This window comes from Tamandua tetradactyla, chromosome 3 (assembly GCF_023851605.1).
Source record: "Tamandua tetradactyla isolate mTamTet1 chromosome 3, mTamTet1.pri, whole genome shotgun sequence".
Taxonomy (NCBI): domain Eukaryota; kingdom Metazoa; phylum Chordata; class Mammalia; order Pilosa; family Myrmecophagidae; genus Tamandua; species Tamandua tetradactyla.
In genome coordinates, this window is record NC_135329.1 from 31,370,774 (window position 1) to 31,385,747 (window position 14,974).

Below are 14,974 nucleotides of genomic sequence, written 5' to 3' on the forward strand. Positions count from 1 at the left end.
AACAGAGAAAGCCAAATGCTTTCAGAAAAGGGCCCCTTCATAGAGTAATTTGCCTGGTATGGCATCACAGTTTGTTGTATAATTTCAGGCCTGTTACTATGGTAACTGCTTTGGTGTAGCAGTGATTGTTAATCAGGATTTGCCGTTATTTCCCTTTCATCACGAGGCTCTATATCCTTATGGATTAAATCACAGTTCTCATTGACAATGGCATAGATCAAACATTACTGCCAGCCATAAAATCCTGGGCTGCTCCCTGTCACTTCTCCCCATTTCCAGAAGGAGTGAATGCAAGCTGAAGTCTAACTTTTACAAGGAAATCAAGACTCCTCCTGGCTCCTTTGGTATTTCCTTTCATGATGAAATTCCAAGGAGGGGAGAAAGAAGGCTGTTTTAATTTATAACCACCCCCTGTACCTGTGGGAAAGGGGAGCATCATCTCATGTGATTGCAAACTTGAATCTGTAGATAAAAATCCAGGCAAGAAACTATTTTGGTGTGACCTCTAACTTCTCCTTCAATCCTTCTATTTGCATTGTGATGTCAGGCATTTAACTGAACTCTTACTCTTGGAGCAGCACACTAGCCCTTTCTTATCAGTTGGGTTTCTGGATTCTGATCTGCTGCTTTTCAACGTGAAAATATGTCAAGACAGGGAGGCCAAGATGCTACCACAAATGTTGAGGCTGTTCTATCATAAATCCCAGAGAACTCGGTGAAGCTCCTGAGAGAACTGTTCTTCCCAATTTGGAAAATTGGGTAATGACAGTACCTGGGTGGGGAAGTTAACAGCCCTAAAATAAAGTGATCAGATTCAGTAGTGTGAGATCACCACTGCATTTAGGAAAATCAGTTTAAAGGACTAGAGGAGTAGTGTTCTAGTTTAAGTACATGGCAGCAGTCCTAGTGTGCTTGCTCTTTTTCTTATTGCCTATTATTTGGTGTAAGAGCGAGAATCTTTCACTGTGCTGGTTAATAGCATGGCCTCTGGACTCAATCTGCCTGGATTTGATTTCTGGTTCTGCCACTTAACAGCTGTGTATCCTTGGCAAGCTTTTTAACCTCTCTGTGCTTCAGTGAGTAAAACAAGGTAATAAAAATACCCACCTCATAGTAGGAGGATGAAATAAGTTCTCATTTGTAAAGTGCTCACACTGGTGATTGGCACACTGTAAGTGTTGAATAGGTGTTTGTAAATAAGTGACAAATAAACAACATTGCACTTGTATTCAAAATATATTCAAGATTGAATTATCCAAATATTAGTGAGGTGTTGAAAACAGCCCTCCTCCCTGCTCCCCTATGTCCTCCCAGCCCTCTCTTCCCACTCCCTGTTTTCTCTTCTGACATGTCTCTTCATCTCTGCGATGTGCCCAACCCCCAAGTATAATTCTGATTGGCTAAATTAATTCTGCAGCATCCTGCTGTGAATAATTATGTTGATCCAGTGTGTATTCTGATGCCTTTTTTTCCCTTTGACTAAATTATAATGTGACAATTGCGGCTCACAGCTGGCTCATCAGAGGTGGGCAGTTTGGGAATTGGCACATCTGAATGTGCTTCTCTGTTAACTCTCTGCCTTGATTGCTTAAGACAAGACATATGTAAACCCCATGATTATTGCCATTTTTTTGGACTTTGCAAAGACTTTGTCTTTAAATATAAAGCTGCTGGGTTTGTTTTGGAGGAGGGGGGGTGTGGTACCAGTCCCCTCCCCCCACACCCTCTCCTTCTTTCCTTTCAGACAATAAATAGCTGTCAGGCTTATGTCAAAGATGAAATTATAGGTGCGCATGAGGCCTTGATTACATTGTTTTGGATAGATTGCTATTAGCATACCGAAATGAAGTCTAATTTTTCACTGATGGAGGCAAGTCAAAACTTAAGTGACAGAGGCAGGAGATACAGCCATAAGGAAAGAAAGGTCCGATATAAGCACCTGTTCTATTTCAGGATCCATTTTTCTCTTATTTAAAGCAAACAATGAAATAAAATAATTAATATATAGAATATCTTGTTGGAAAAAGATCAATGATAGAAAATAAAATAAGACACTTGGGCTAGATAAGATTCTTTGTAAAATTACTGTGTAATTTTCAAGTGTATGTAATACATTTTAAGGAAGCATCTAGATTATGATTAAGCCTGGGTTTTAGGTGAAGAATGTATTGTCTTGATTTTTATTTTATTTTACTTAGTGCCTGCATAATTCATTTCATATTGCCACATTTCTCACACATGCATTCTCTGAAGATGCATGCTGATTATCATCTAATCTTCAGGGCAAGTGCCCTTGTTGTATTTTTACTGTTTACAAATTCTGATGATGTTAACGCGTTGCTTGCTCATTTTCAAAATCTTTGTTAAAAAAAATCCTTTATGTGTGGTTTCCCTGAAGTGTTTTGAGGAAGGTGACTCATATGATGGTAGGTTAATAATTGTATTTGTTTTATTGTAACTATCCCTTCTCACCATGGTGGAAAGTTAAAAATTATACTTGTATATATGTAAGTAACTTAAAGGTTATTTAATATTTTAAATTATTACTATTATTAAAGAAAAAATGAAGATTTAGTGTGGATGGGAGGGGAAGATGGTATCTTTGAATTTGAAGTCTTGTAACAGTGGAGAAAATCTGAGGTTAAACCATATTTTTATTTTGAATATATATTTTCAGCATCCACTATGTGCAAGGCACTTGTCATTGTGGGGCCAGAAGGTTCAATTAGAAATGATTCTTGCAGTTATGTAATATGTGGTCTAGACTAGAAAAGAACACACATGCCTGTAGAACTCACAGCAAGGGATGTGAGTGTGCTCTGTGGGTTCAAAGAATAGTGGGGAATGTAGAGGGAGAAACAATACCTGCTTTGTTACCTTCCTCCCCCTCCCCCCCAGCGATTTAGGTGACGATGGAGCTGTAGGTTGCGGAAGAGAGGAGGATGCATCTGAAGTATATTTTGAAACTTGGGGATAATTTTGTACATAGAAATGGAAGAAGAATGTTGTAAGCAGAGCGAAACTCATGATCAAAAGCAGGTAGCCAAACCAGACCATCACTGGTTCTCAGCTCTGCCTTTACATTCACATCACAGGGGAACTGTTAATAAAAATTACTGCTGCTTGAGCTCTAGAGAGAACCAAAGTAGATTAGTGGTTGCAGGGGATTGCATAGGGAGCTGGGGGAAAAAAAGAATGACTGCTAATGGGTATGGGGTTTCCTTTTTGGGGTGATGAAAATGTTTTAAAATTGAATGGGTGTTGTTTGCACAACTGGGTGAAATTACTAAAAACACTTTAAATGGGTCAGTCATATAGTATGTGAATTTTAAAGTTATAAAAAAATACTGCTGCCTGGGTCCCACCCCAGACCAATTGAATCAGTATCTCTAATGGTGGGACACGCACGCTCTTGCCTTTTGTTAAAGCTCCTCAAGTGATTATAATGTGTTGTGTTAAGAGCCACTGGGTTGGAGCTTAGGAGAGGAATAGGGGAGTATTGAGAGTTCAGGCAGGAAGGATAGCTTGGAGTTTTCTCTTAGAGAGCCCTGAAGGTCATGCAAAAACATTTGTGCTTCTACTGGCAAAAGAGAACCAGGGAACATTTTAAAGTAGGGGCTTGACATGTTTAGACAGTTGTTCAGAAAGCCACTTGTGCACAGATATATGGAGAATGACTTCTGGAAGTTGGGACACCAAAGGAGGCTATTTTAGGTTACCAGCTGAGAAGCAAAGTGGTCCTTAACTGGTCCACTGCAGAGAGAATGGGAGGTAGCAGATAAGAGATGCTGAGAAACCAGAATCCTGGTAGGGTTGGTAACTGTCTGAATCTGGAGCAAGAGAAGAGAGAGAAAGAAATCTGAGGATTTCTGTTTTCTAATCTGCATTCCTTGGGGAGTCAGACCAGATAAGAAGGTGCAGAGAAGGGACAAGTTTGCAGGAGGTGATGAGCTCAGTTTTGCATGTACTGGATTTGAGGGACCAGTGATAAATCCACAAGCAAATGTCCAGCAGAATCGGAAATATAGCTCTGACTTCAGAAAAGAGGCTGGAAACAGAGAATTGGGAGTTTGCAAGCAGGAGATTTGGAGGATCTGCTTCCAAAATAGCTCACTCACCTGGCTTGTGACAGGAGGTCTCAGATTCTCACCATGGGGCTGTGCCATAGGCTACCTGAATGTCCTTACAACATGTAGCTGGCTTCCCTCCAGCCAGGGACCCAGGAGAGAGAGAGTGTGGCAGAAGCCACAATGTGTTTTGTAACCTGGTTTTGGAAGTGACATTCCATCGCTTCTGCTGTGATGCAAGGTCAGAGGGAACTGCACAAGGGCAGAAATCTAGGAGGTAGGGATGACCAGGGGCCACCCTGGAGACTGGCCACTACATCCTGGCTCCTTGATATTGAACTTTAAATAATAATTTGGAAAGTGTAGATCACTGACGCTGTAAAGTTTGAGAAGGGAAGGGCCTTCTGCTATTTTACCACTCTGGCCTTCAGCTGCCTAGCTGGTGCAAGCTCAGTTGCAAGGTATCCACGCCCACCACCCGGGGGACTCATCCATTCACTCAATACTTGATAGCATCACTCATGTGCCAGATGCTGGGGAAACAAAATGAATAGACTACTGTCTCTCTGGGCTTTCATTCTTGGGAATTTGCTGTCCCCTGATTCAGAGATCAGAAGAGTGGGGCAAAGATTCCTCACCCCAATTAGTTGTCCCTAATTCCAGGTTTCAATGTAAAGCTCTGAAGGAAGGAAAAATGACTTGGGAGAGACTGGGAAAGGAAGAGTGTTTTTTTCCATCATTTTAAGTACTGTTGCCAATACCTATGCATTTATACATATTCCACCATGGGTACTGCTATAGAGGCAGCCAAGTAAGGGCTGAGAGATTCCCAACTATAACCAGACTTGATGTCTGTTGGTTAACAGTGTGATCCCAGCTGTACCAGGAAGAGGACAGAGGCTGTCACATGGGCCCTACTGGGGTCAAAAGTCACAATACTGAGGTCAGGGGAGGGGCATGGAGGATGTTGTGTTTGATTCAGACCCAGGCAGTGACCCTTGCCCCAGTCTTTGGGTTGTGAGGTGGAAGAAGTGCCAGGCTTCCTCTGACCAGGGGCCCTGCAGCCTGGAGGTCTCCAGTCCTCCTGACGATATCCAGAAACCAGTGCCAAAGTCTGTTCAAAGGTGACTAGAACTTCTTGGGACTGAGAAGGTTGTCTTTGGCATTGGCAAACAGAAGGAGAGACTAAAACTCGAGTGGTTGATGAACAAGGTCATGGTCATCCCTGAAGACACCAGTTTCCTGGAGACCCAAATTGTTGCCTTGACGTTTGAGATCCACAGTTATGAAGAATACATGCAGAAACATCAAAAAGACAAAGCCCACTAGAGCTTTCTTCTGCTGATGAGCATCGGCTAGTGGAAGAAGATGCTCAAAAACTTCCATATCTGCCTTTGAGAAGACATGCAAGTTGCTGGGGGATTGAGTGAGCCTTTCCCCCCCTGAACTACTGATGGGCCCACCACTGTGAGGTGACCAAGAAGGTTCTGCATTTGGATTTTCTAGGAGTCTCAAAAGCAGAAGAAACAAAAGTATACCTTAAAGCTATAGTGGCAGCCTGGAAAAAAGAAGGCCAGAGGAGCCTGGAGAGCCCTGCTGAAGCCAGCCTAGAGGTACTCAAAGAAAATCAATAAATTTTGTTAAAATTTTAAAAAACTGTAAGATTTGAGCCCAATTAAAGAACTAAGATTGGAGTAGCCAGAAATGAATCTCTTCAGGTTTGCAGCACATTTCCTTTTATCTTATGAAGATGGAAAGGGAAATTCTTTTACAATTATGTTGCAGATAATATTCTATTTCTGGAAGCATAGGAATGGAAAGAAACTTTATGTAGGGTAGCCTCTCATCTGTATATAAAAAATTAAAATCTATCCACCAATAAAATTCAATGTTTTAATTTGAGTGTGAAGAGTTTCCAAAAGTGGAAAATATTGCTTTAAAATTGAGAATAAGAATTTAATCATTTAAAAAGTAATGAATTCTAGGTACTCTAGTTTGATTATAGTTTGTTAAAATGAGAATAGGTAATTAAAGAAAAACTGGAGTGGGAAAGACTAAGAAAGATTGAGAGTGAGTCCCAGAGAGAGAAAGACATGAACTGTCAAGATTGGGTGACCCGGAGACTTCTGCATGGGCCAGGAGTGAAGGATAGGAAAGGATCTGAGGCAAGTGTATTTGTTGGAGGTAAATTGTTCTGTTTACACCAATTTCTGTCCTGCCTGCCCTGCTGGATCCTTTGTTCTCTTTTGGTCCTCTTATTAGAAGAAAAAGGTCTCAACTTAGTGCTATTGCATCAATGTCTCGCTAACATTTACTAAATTTTCCTTTTTACAAAGAAGAGGAAGACTCAAACCTTGGGTAGCATAAAATTTTAATAACATTGTTTGGCTCTTACTGTATTTATTATGACTCTTGTTTATGGAGAGTGATACTGGTTTATGGTAGCAGTATGCAGCTCTCTTTGGAAAATAAATATGTATACATTATTTTAAACTGGTTTAATGAAAGATGTTACAAGATAATACCATGGCTGGCAGAAATCACAAAGGTGGTTTGAAAATGACTAGTATTCAGGAAATATTACTTTAGAGTAAGTTCGAGTTCACTCATCTAGTCAACAGTTGGTGTTGTGGTATCTTTGTGTTATGGGAAATGCCCTCAGCTCTGTCAGTACTGCTTGGTTTGGTACCTTTACATCTTAAGTGTGTGGCCACTGGCACATAATTCAGCCTCAGTTTCCTTATCTCTAGAATGGAATAACATCTATTCTTCCCTCACAGAACTACCATGAGGATCAAATGAGCTATTTGTATAGTAGTTAGTGTTACTTACAGCTGGTAAAATGCCCTTCTTTTATACTGGGTTTTCATATGTGCAAGATGGTTGTTAGAATAAGCTATTTTATATTTCTATAGAAGTTTGGAAACTATTAAATACATTTTGTAATAAGTTCCAACAAACTATAATTTAGTTTAGTCTTCTTGATATTCAGGTGATGATAGTGATCTCTGGGTTTTAACTTTTCCATATAAGTTACAAAAGAGTTTATGGGGGTGGTGTGATGGTGGCTCAGTGGCAGAATTCTTGCCTGCTGTGCCAGAGACCTGTGTTCAGTTCCTAGTACCTGGCCATGCAAAAAAAAAAAGTTTATGGACACGAGCTCCTTTTTGTGGCAGCTCATTTTGCATTCTGACCACTCATGCTTCCTTCCCCCATCTTTAAGTCTATTAAATTAGTCCTTTACTCATGTATACTCATTTATTTAATCTTTATCTGGTGGGTAAAGTGAGTTCTGGATTTGGTCATCACTGAAACACAGTGTGGGGTACAGTATGCTGGGGAAACACAAGACCAGCTTTGCGCTGCTCTGGTAAGGATGAGGGATGAGGACTCGTTAGTCCCTGCTGCACCAGTCCTTTTGGCTTGTTAAGCATCTGCTAATGGAGTCACTTTTTTCTTCTGCCACAGCTATGCCTTTTGAGTTCTCATGCTGTATATAGAAAGGAGAAAACTGAAGTCAGGAAAGATGATTCAAGGAGGGAAAGTGCATGGGGTGGTTTTGCTGGTAGCATCTGGTTACCTTTAAGGAATTACAGAAACCTATTTACCACCCATGGCTTGGAAAAGCCTTATGTGACTTCCCTCGCTCTCACCGTGCTTGCTGGGGGGTTTCAGGAGACTGTGATGAGGCCTGAGCCTTTGAGAAGACCTCAGTCTGTAGCACAGCAATTTTGTTGATGGATTGATAGGCAGAACTTAAAAAAAAATTAAGCCTAAAATGTTCATGATTATTTCTCATGGGTTGGGGATTTTTTTTTTTTTTGGTAGAAGAGTTAAAGAAGTAAAACAAACCCTGAGTTTTTGACAGCTTTATCTGTCCATTTTACAAATAGTGATGCACAGGCTGTTGGTAAGTGCTGTTTTTCCACTGAATTCAGTTAAGCCACTTTGGGAGGCTTTACCACACTTGGATTGTGATTCCTCTATTGGGCTGAGGAAAAGAGTGCTCTAATGATAGAGGAACACTTTAATAAAAAAGGTTCAATTTAATGCTGTAAGAATTATGAAAGCAGACCGAAAATGCAGGAAAGCTCTCTGAGTGAGAAATCTGCAAAGAGGGGAAAGACAGAGTGCGATGTGGCTTTTAAGATGTCCTTTGTCCTTCCGTACGGCTTCTCAAAGCTCTTCTCAAATTGAAGGAAGTGGATGAAGACAGAGATGCTGCTAATTACAGCCATGAAGGAAGTGAAATAGGGCGTTATTAGTGCAACCAGCTCCTAGCAAAGATGAAGCAACTTTAGAGGGAAATCAGTCTGTCATATCTGTACAAATATGTGTACTCAATGATAATTACCATAGTCATTGTTTACTATTGCTACAATATATTAATTATCCATTCAATGATAATTAAATACATAACTCTAACCATCATCCCCAAACAAATTACCTTTTATCAATTGAAACAAACCAATTAAAAAATTCAAAATGCAACCATGTAATCAACAGCCTAACACATGTTAATTGTGACCAAAATTTCAATTAATGTGTGAATATATGACCTCAAATCTCTAGAAACAAACAATAAAAAAGGCAGCCTCACACAGCAATTATGGCCTAGTTTGATTGACAGGTATCTGTGAATTTGTGTTGGTGTCTGTCTTGGTAATTTGACTTATAGCAAAAAATCAGCCTATTCTCATCTCTATTTTGAAGCTGCAGCGTGAAGTGCACAGGGTTTTAAAAATACAACCCTCTTCTTCCCGTCTCTTAAATCCTCTCTTTCCTGCACTGCACTGTCAGTTGGGTCCCTTTTAGCATAGTTGCAGCTGCCCGATGAACCTGTTGGAGTGGATAACATAGACAGTGATCTATCTGCCTATTTAATAGATAGGAAAGGTATAGAATGGACAGATTCATGTAGCTGACTAGGCATAATTGGTATAGGTGTTTTAAGGAGCTCATACTAGTTTGTGCATGTGCCAAGACATGGTCATAATTCATGACATCCTCATTGTTCCACTTGGGAGTCATAAATGAGGAGGACTGGAAGAGGCAGGGATCATGTACTTGTCGTGTCAGATAAGGCTTCATGGAGGAGGCTTATAGATGAAAGGACTTTGGCCGAAAGAGATTAGGACTGGAGGACATTGTAGCACAAGGAAGGGATTAGAGTGCTTACATTGGGTCAGGGCACCAGTTTGGCTAGAGTTTAGGATTGTTGGTGAAGAGCTATGGTGAAATTAGATTGGGGAGAATAAACCTATCAATATTACTTCTTCTGCATGTGCCACTCAATGAGGAGGCTATGTTTCAACGCTTTAGTAAAGAATGAGGTGATTTATAAGGTTATCTGGCCTTTCTATGTGACCTAAAATCTTTAACTCAGCTCTAAGACTTCAGTGTCTCATCACTTGATGCTTATTTCTGTGGCTTATTGTGGCCAATTTGGGAGACTTTCTTGTTCAAAAGAAAACCAGGAGTAACTTCTAAAAGAGTTCACTGTTTTAATTTGTAGATATCTTCCTTCTGAAATGTATCACTTAATTGCACTGGCAATTTTATCGCATGCTGTTAAGTTGTGAGCATATTTTTTGTGTTATTGAAGTAGAAAATTCTCTTAAATTTCGCAAATTGGACTTCAGCTTAAAGGATAGAGAATAGAACTATGTATAAATATATATAAATATATGTATGTATACACTATAAATACATATACATACACATACATAGACACATATACATATGTATGGGTATATAAATAAAATATAATTGAATTGAATAGTAAAAGTATGAATGTAAAATCTATTAGAGAAGAAGTTTGTTTTTATGACTCAGAAGAGATGTGTAATAAAGAAGTATTTTTAAGACAAACTAGTGTTTGTCAATTTCTTTTTGCCTAATTTCTCATCTTCTTGACAGGAAATATGAGTCACTAGATTTGAATCATAAGGCTGTAAAGAATCCTGGACAAAATTATTTCAGACTGGATATTTAGAAACATCAGCTAAATCAGTGATTGGGTATCTAAGTGGATTGGGGAATCATCAAAGCAAACATTTCTCTTTCATGTTTTTCGTTCTGTGAATCTCCTGCTAAATACAGAGCTATCTTTTTTAAAAAAATTGTATTAAGAAAGAAACAATGCTGTACATTCCAAAGGAGGTAGTTAAAAATGAGAGAGGCATGGATCATTTTCGAGGATAGACCATCTGGAGAGGATGTGGAGAAAGAGGCACACTGATTCACTGTTGGTGGGAATGTCAAATGGTACCACCGCTGTGGAAGGCAGTTTGGCGGTTCCTCAAAAAGCTAAATATAGAATTGCCATATGACCCAGCAATACCATTGCTAGGTATCTACTCAAAGGACATAAGGGCAAAGACACAAACAGACATTTGCACACCAATGTTTATAGCAGCATTATTTACAATTGCAAAGAGATGGAAACAGCCAAAATGTCCATCAACAGACGAGTGGCTAAACAAACTGTGGTATATACATACGATGGAATATTATGCAGCTTTAAGACAGAATAAAGTTATGAAGTATGTAACAACATGGATGGACCTTGAGGACGTTATGCTAAATGAGATTAGCCAAAAACAAAAGGACAAACACTGTATTTGTCTCACTGATATGAACTGACATTAGTGAATAAACTTGGGATATTTCGTTGGTATCAGAGACCATCAGGAAATAGGAAATAGGGTAAGATATTGGGTAATTGGAGCTGAAGGGATACAGATTGTGCAACAGGACTGAATATAAAAACTCAGAAATGGACAGCACAATACTACCTAACTGTAATACAATTATGTTAAAACACTGAATGAAGCTGCATATGAGAATGATAGAGGGAAGAGGGCTGGAGGCATAAATGAAATCAGAAAGAAAGACAGATGTTAAAGATTGAGATGGTATAATCTAGGAATGCCTAGAGTGTATAATAATAGTGACTAAATGTACAAATTTTAAAAATGTTTTTGCATGAGGAAGAACAAAGGAATGTCATTACTGCAGGGTGTTGAAAATAGATGGTAATTAATATTTTAAAATTTCACCTTATGTATGAAACTAAAGCAAAAAATGTTTATTTGGTACAAAATTTATATTTTGACTACTGCATTTCCTAATATAACTTATGTCGATAGTTTGATTGAACACTATAAGTACTTGGAATCTCAGGCAGGACATGAGATTTTGTTGGTTTGTCCAGAGTGATGCCCTGATGAATCCCAGAGTGATTTGATCAGTGAGTGAAAAAGTATTTGCAAAGCCCCCTTCAGGGAATGGTGAGAATGGGGAGAAATTCAACTTCCCCAAGTTGAATTCTTGATATTCTCACAAGCAGTGTGGACAACCAAAGCTATAGGCTGAGCCCCCAGTCTTGGGGTTCATTCATGTGAAACTTAACCCCACAAAGGATAGGTCAAGTCTACCTAAAATTTAGGCCAAAGAGTCACCCCTAAGAGAGCCTCTTTTGTTGCTCAAATGTGGCCTCTCTTTCCAGCCAACACAACAAGCCATCTCACCACCTTCCCCCTGTCTACGTGGGACATGACTTCCAGGGGTGCAGACCTTCCTGGGAATGTGGGACAGAAATCCTAGAATGAGTTGAGACTCAGCATCAGGGGATTGAGAAAAACCCTAGAATGAGCTGAGACTTAGCATCAAGGGATTGAGAAAACCTTCTCGAACAAAAGGGGGAAGAGTGAAATGAGACAAAGTGGCAATGGCTGAGAGATTCCAAACAGAGTTGAGGGGTTATCCTGGAGGTTATTCTTACGCATTAAGTAGATATCACCTTGTTATTCAAGATGTAATGGAGAGGCTGGAGGGAACTGCCTGAAAATGTAGAGCTGTGTTGCAGTAGCCATGTTTCTTGATGATGATTGAATAATGATACAGCTCTCACAGTGTGACTGTGTGATTGTGAAAACCTGTGTCTGATGCTCCTTTTATCTACCTTGTCAACAGATGAGTAGAACATATGGAATAAAAATAAATAATAGGGGGAACAAATGTTAAAATAAATTTAGTATGAAATGCTAATGAAAGTGAGGGGTAAGGGATATGGTATGTATGATCTTTTTTTTTCTGTTTTCGTTTTATTTCTTTTTCTGAATTGATGCAAATGTTCTAAGAAATGATGAATATGCAACTAAGTGATGATATTGTGAATTACTGATTATATATGTTGATGTTTTAGTTCATTTGTTAAAATTTTTAAATTAATAAATAAATTTAAAAAAATGAGTGAGGCATCTTATTCAGAGCATCAATAAGCAGGAGACTATGAAGTTGAGATGGCAGATTATTGTGAAGTATGGAAATTCTGATGAGGGACAAGGTGAGGCAAGAAGGCACCTAGTCTTCCTTCAAATGAAATCTCACTACGTGCATTTTTTGTCCATTTACCTCCTCGTTCATCCAACCTATTTTTACCCCCTGACATTTATTCTTTATCCTAGGAAAATCCTCATACCATCATTATTCTTCTGCTTCAGCCTTCAAGCCCCCTCTCCCCAATCCCCACTGCCTTTAATGCTGACTGTGGCATAAGAGCAATAGTTGGGATGGACTTCAGTGATTTGTTTTTCCTTCCCTGAAAGCTATGGTTATTGAAGTTGGCTACTTCCCAAAGCATGAGCAGTGTGGTACAGGTGAAGATACTGACCATCATTGAGTGCACTGACTGCTCTTCCATGTTGTGTTCTCATAATGAAGAATGTGCTATTGTGTTACTTCCTTCTTCCAAAAGCATATTTAGTAAAACAGATTTAGAAAATTCTAGAAGAGAACATGAAGTTGGTTTTAGACTCTTGTATTTCCAGTTTCAATTTACATGTTATTTATGATCAAGGTTTTAGAATGTTTCTTGTTTATCAGTAATTAAAAATGGTCTTGATGTTTAACATCATAGAGAGAAAACCACAACAGTGGTGTATCTGACAATATTTGACAACTTCTGTGTGGATATTTGATATCTTGTAGTCAAAATTTAGATAGAAATTATCCTCATCTTGGACTGGGGAATCTATGCTTTCATAGTGTTCTAGTTTGCTAGCTCTCAGAATGCAACATACCAGAAATGGAATGGCTTTTAAAAAGGAGAATTTAATAAGGTGGACATGAAAATGTTGCAATTAAAGCAAGTCTATAAAAATGTCCAAATTAAGGTACCAACAAGAGGTTACCTTCACTCAAGAAAGGCCAGTGAAGTTCAGGATTTCTCTTTCAACTGGAAAGGAACATGGTAAATGTGGTGGCATTGGCTGGCTTTCTCTTTCACCTTCTTGTTTCATGAAGCTCTCCTGGGGTCGTTTTCCTTCTGCATCTCCAAAGGTCTAGCTGGTGGACTGTGTGATTCTTGAAGCTGTGCTATGAGTGCTCTTGCAGCTCTGAGAAAAGACTCTCCAAAATGTTTCCTCTCTTAAAGGATTCCAGTAAACTAATGAAGATCCATCTGGAATGGGTGGAGTCACAACTCCCTCTAACCCGAGGTTAATACCCACAATTGGGTTAGTCACATCTCTGTGGAGACAACCTTATCAGGTTTCCAACATATAGTACTGAATGGGGTTTAAAAGAAATGGCTGCCTCCACAAGAGTGGATTAGGATTAAAGGGTGGATTTTCTGCGATACATAAATACTTTCAAACCAGCACACATAGGTAGTAAGAGAGGAGAGAAATTAATAGAATGGGATCCTTTAACACATAATGTCTGTCTTACTTGTCAAGATTAGAATGCAACATGGGATAAGGCCTGATCTTCTTGAGGGATAAGAAATGGTCAAAACATACTGGTGAACTCTATCTGTATGGGTGGGGATGCTTGTTTGAGAACATTGTAGAGGAATAGCTGTCAGAAATACTTATGTCTTACCAAGGTTATAGTAGATGTGATCACCTGATTAAAGGTACTAGCTAAAAAAATATTACCAAAACTTGCTTCATTAAGATGAAAGCCTCAAGGCTTTATTTGTATTCTGAAGGAACAGTACATTTCCATTTTTAATGGAACCATTCTACTTATCTTGTGAAATAACAATAAAGTATGGGTCAAACGTATAATTGTTTGAAGATGCTTTTAAGAAAACTACCAACGTATTCAGAAAGATTTTAATTTTTTTCCCTTGAAAATAGTGATCTCTTGTTTCTGTGGAAATTGGAGCCATGGTCTTTAAATGCTTTCTAATGTTGATTCATAAAAGCTTAATATTACCTATTTAAATACCACATGTAGTGTATAACTTAACGTGAAGGCTAATTTTAACAGCCAGAGTTTGATTCGTATTTGTATTGGTATTGTCTTGCATTCACATTTTGAGAGAACAAGCTATCTTTATGATTAGTGGAATCATTACAAAAATCTTTTTATTCTAAACTTGCCAAAGAGTCCTGTATTTAAAAAAAATTATCTAGTACTAGGTGTAGTCTAATGACAGAAGGAACCATAAAGAAACATGAATTTCCTAAAAGTAGACTTGTGTTGGTAGGGATATTGATGATAGAATTCTGAAACTATTGTGTTTCTTTAGGAGAGAGCAAATGAGTAAATATATTGATGTTTTGGAAACCAGAACTTACTCTGGAAAGAGGAGGAACACAAATATGGAGTAGAGGGATGTGAAGAAGGATCACATTGTATTAGAGTTGAGTTGGAAATGTCAGTATGAGGTCTTGGAGTCTTCTTGTTGGTTTTGTTTTCACTTTAGAAATTTAATAATAATTTTTAATATCATCAAGTGTTAGAATCAGGGCCAAATTTTCCTGATTTTTATTCTGTTCAAATCAGAATCTAAAAGAGGTCTAAACATTACAGTTGGTTGATAGGTCTTTTGCTGTCCCCACCCTTATTTTTTTTAATAATGGTTTTGAGATTCAATTTACAGCCATTCGATT

At 38.7% G+C, this 14,974-nt stretch overlaps 1 protein-coding gene across 3 annotated transcripts in view; it reads left to right on the plus strand.

Annotated features, from left to right (window-relative positions):
- The window catches only part of MSRA (methionine sulfoxide reductase A), a 559,731-nt gene that overhangs the window by 144,292 nt on the left and 400,465 nt on the right, over nt 1-14,974 (plus strand). The window lies entirely within an intron of this gene.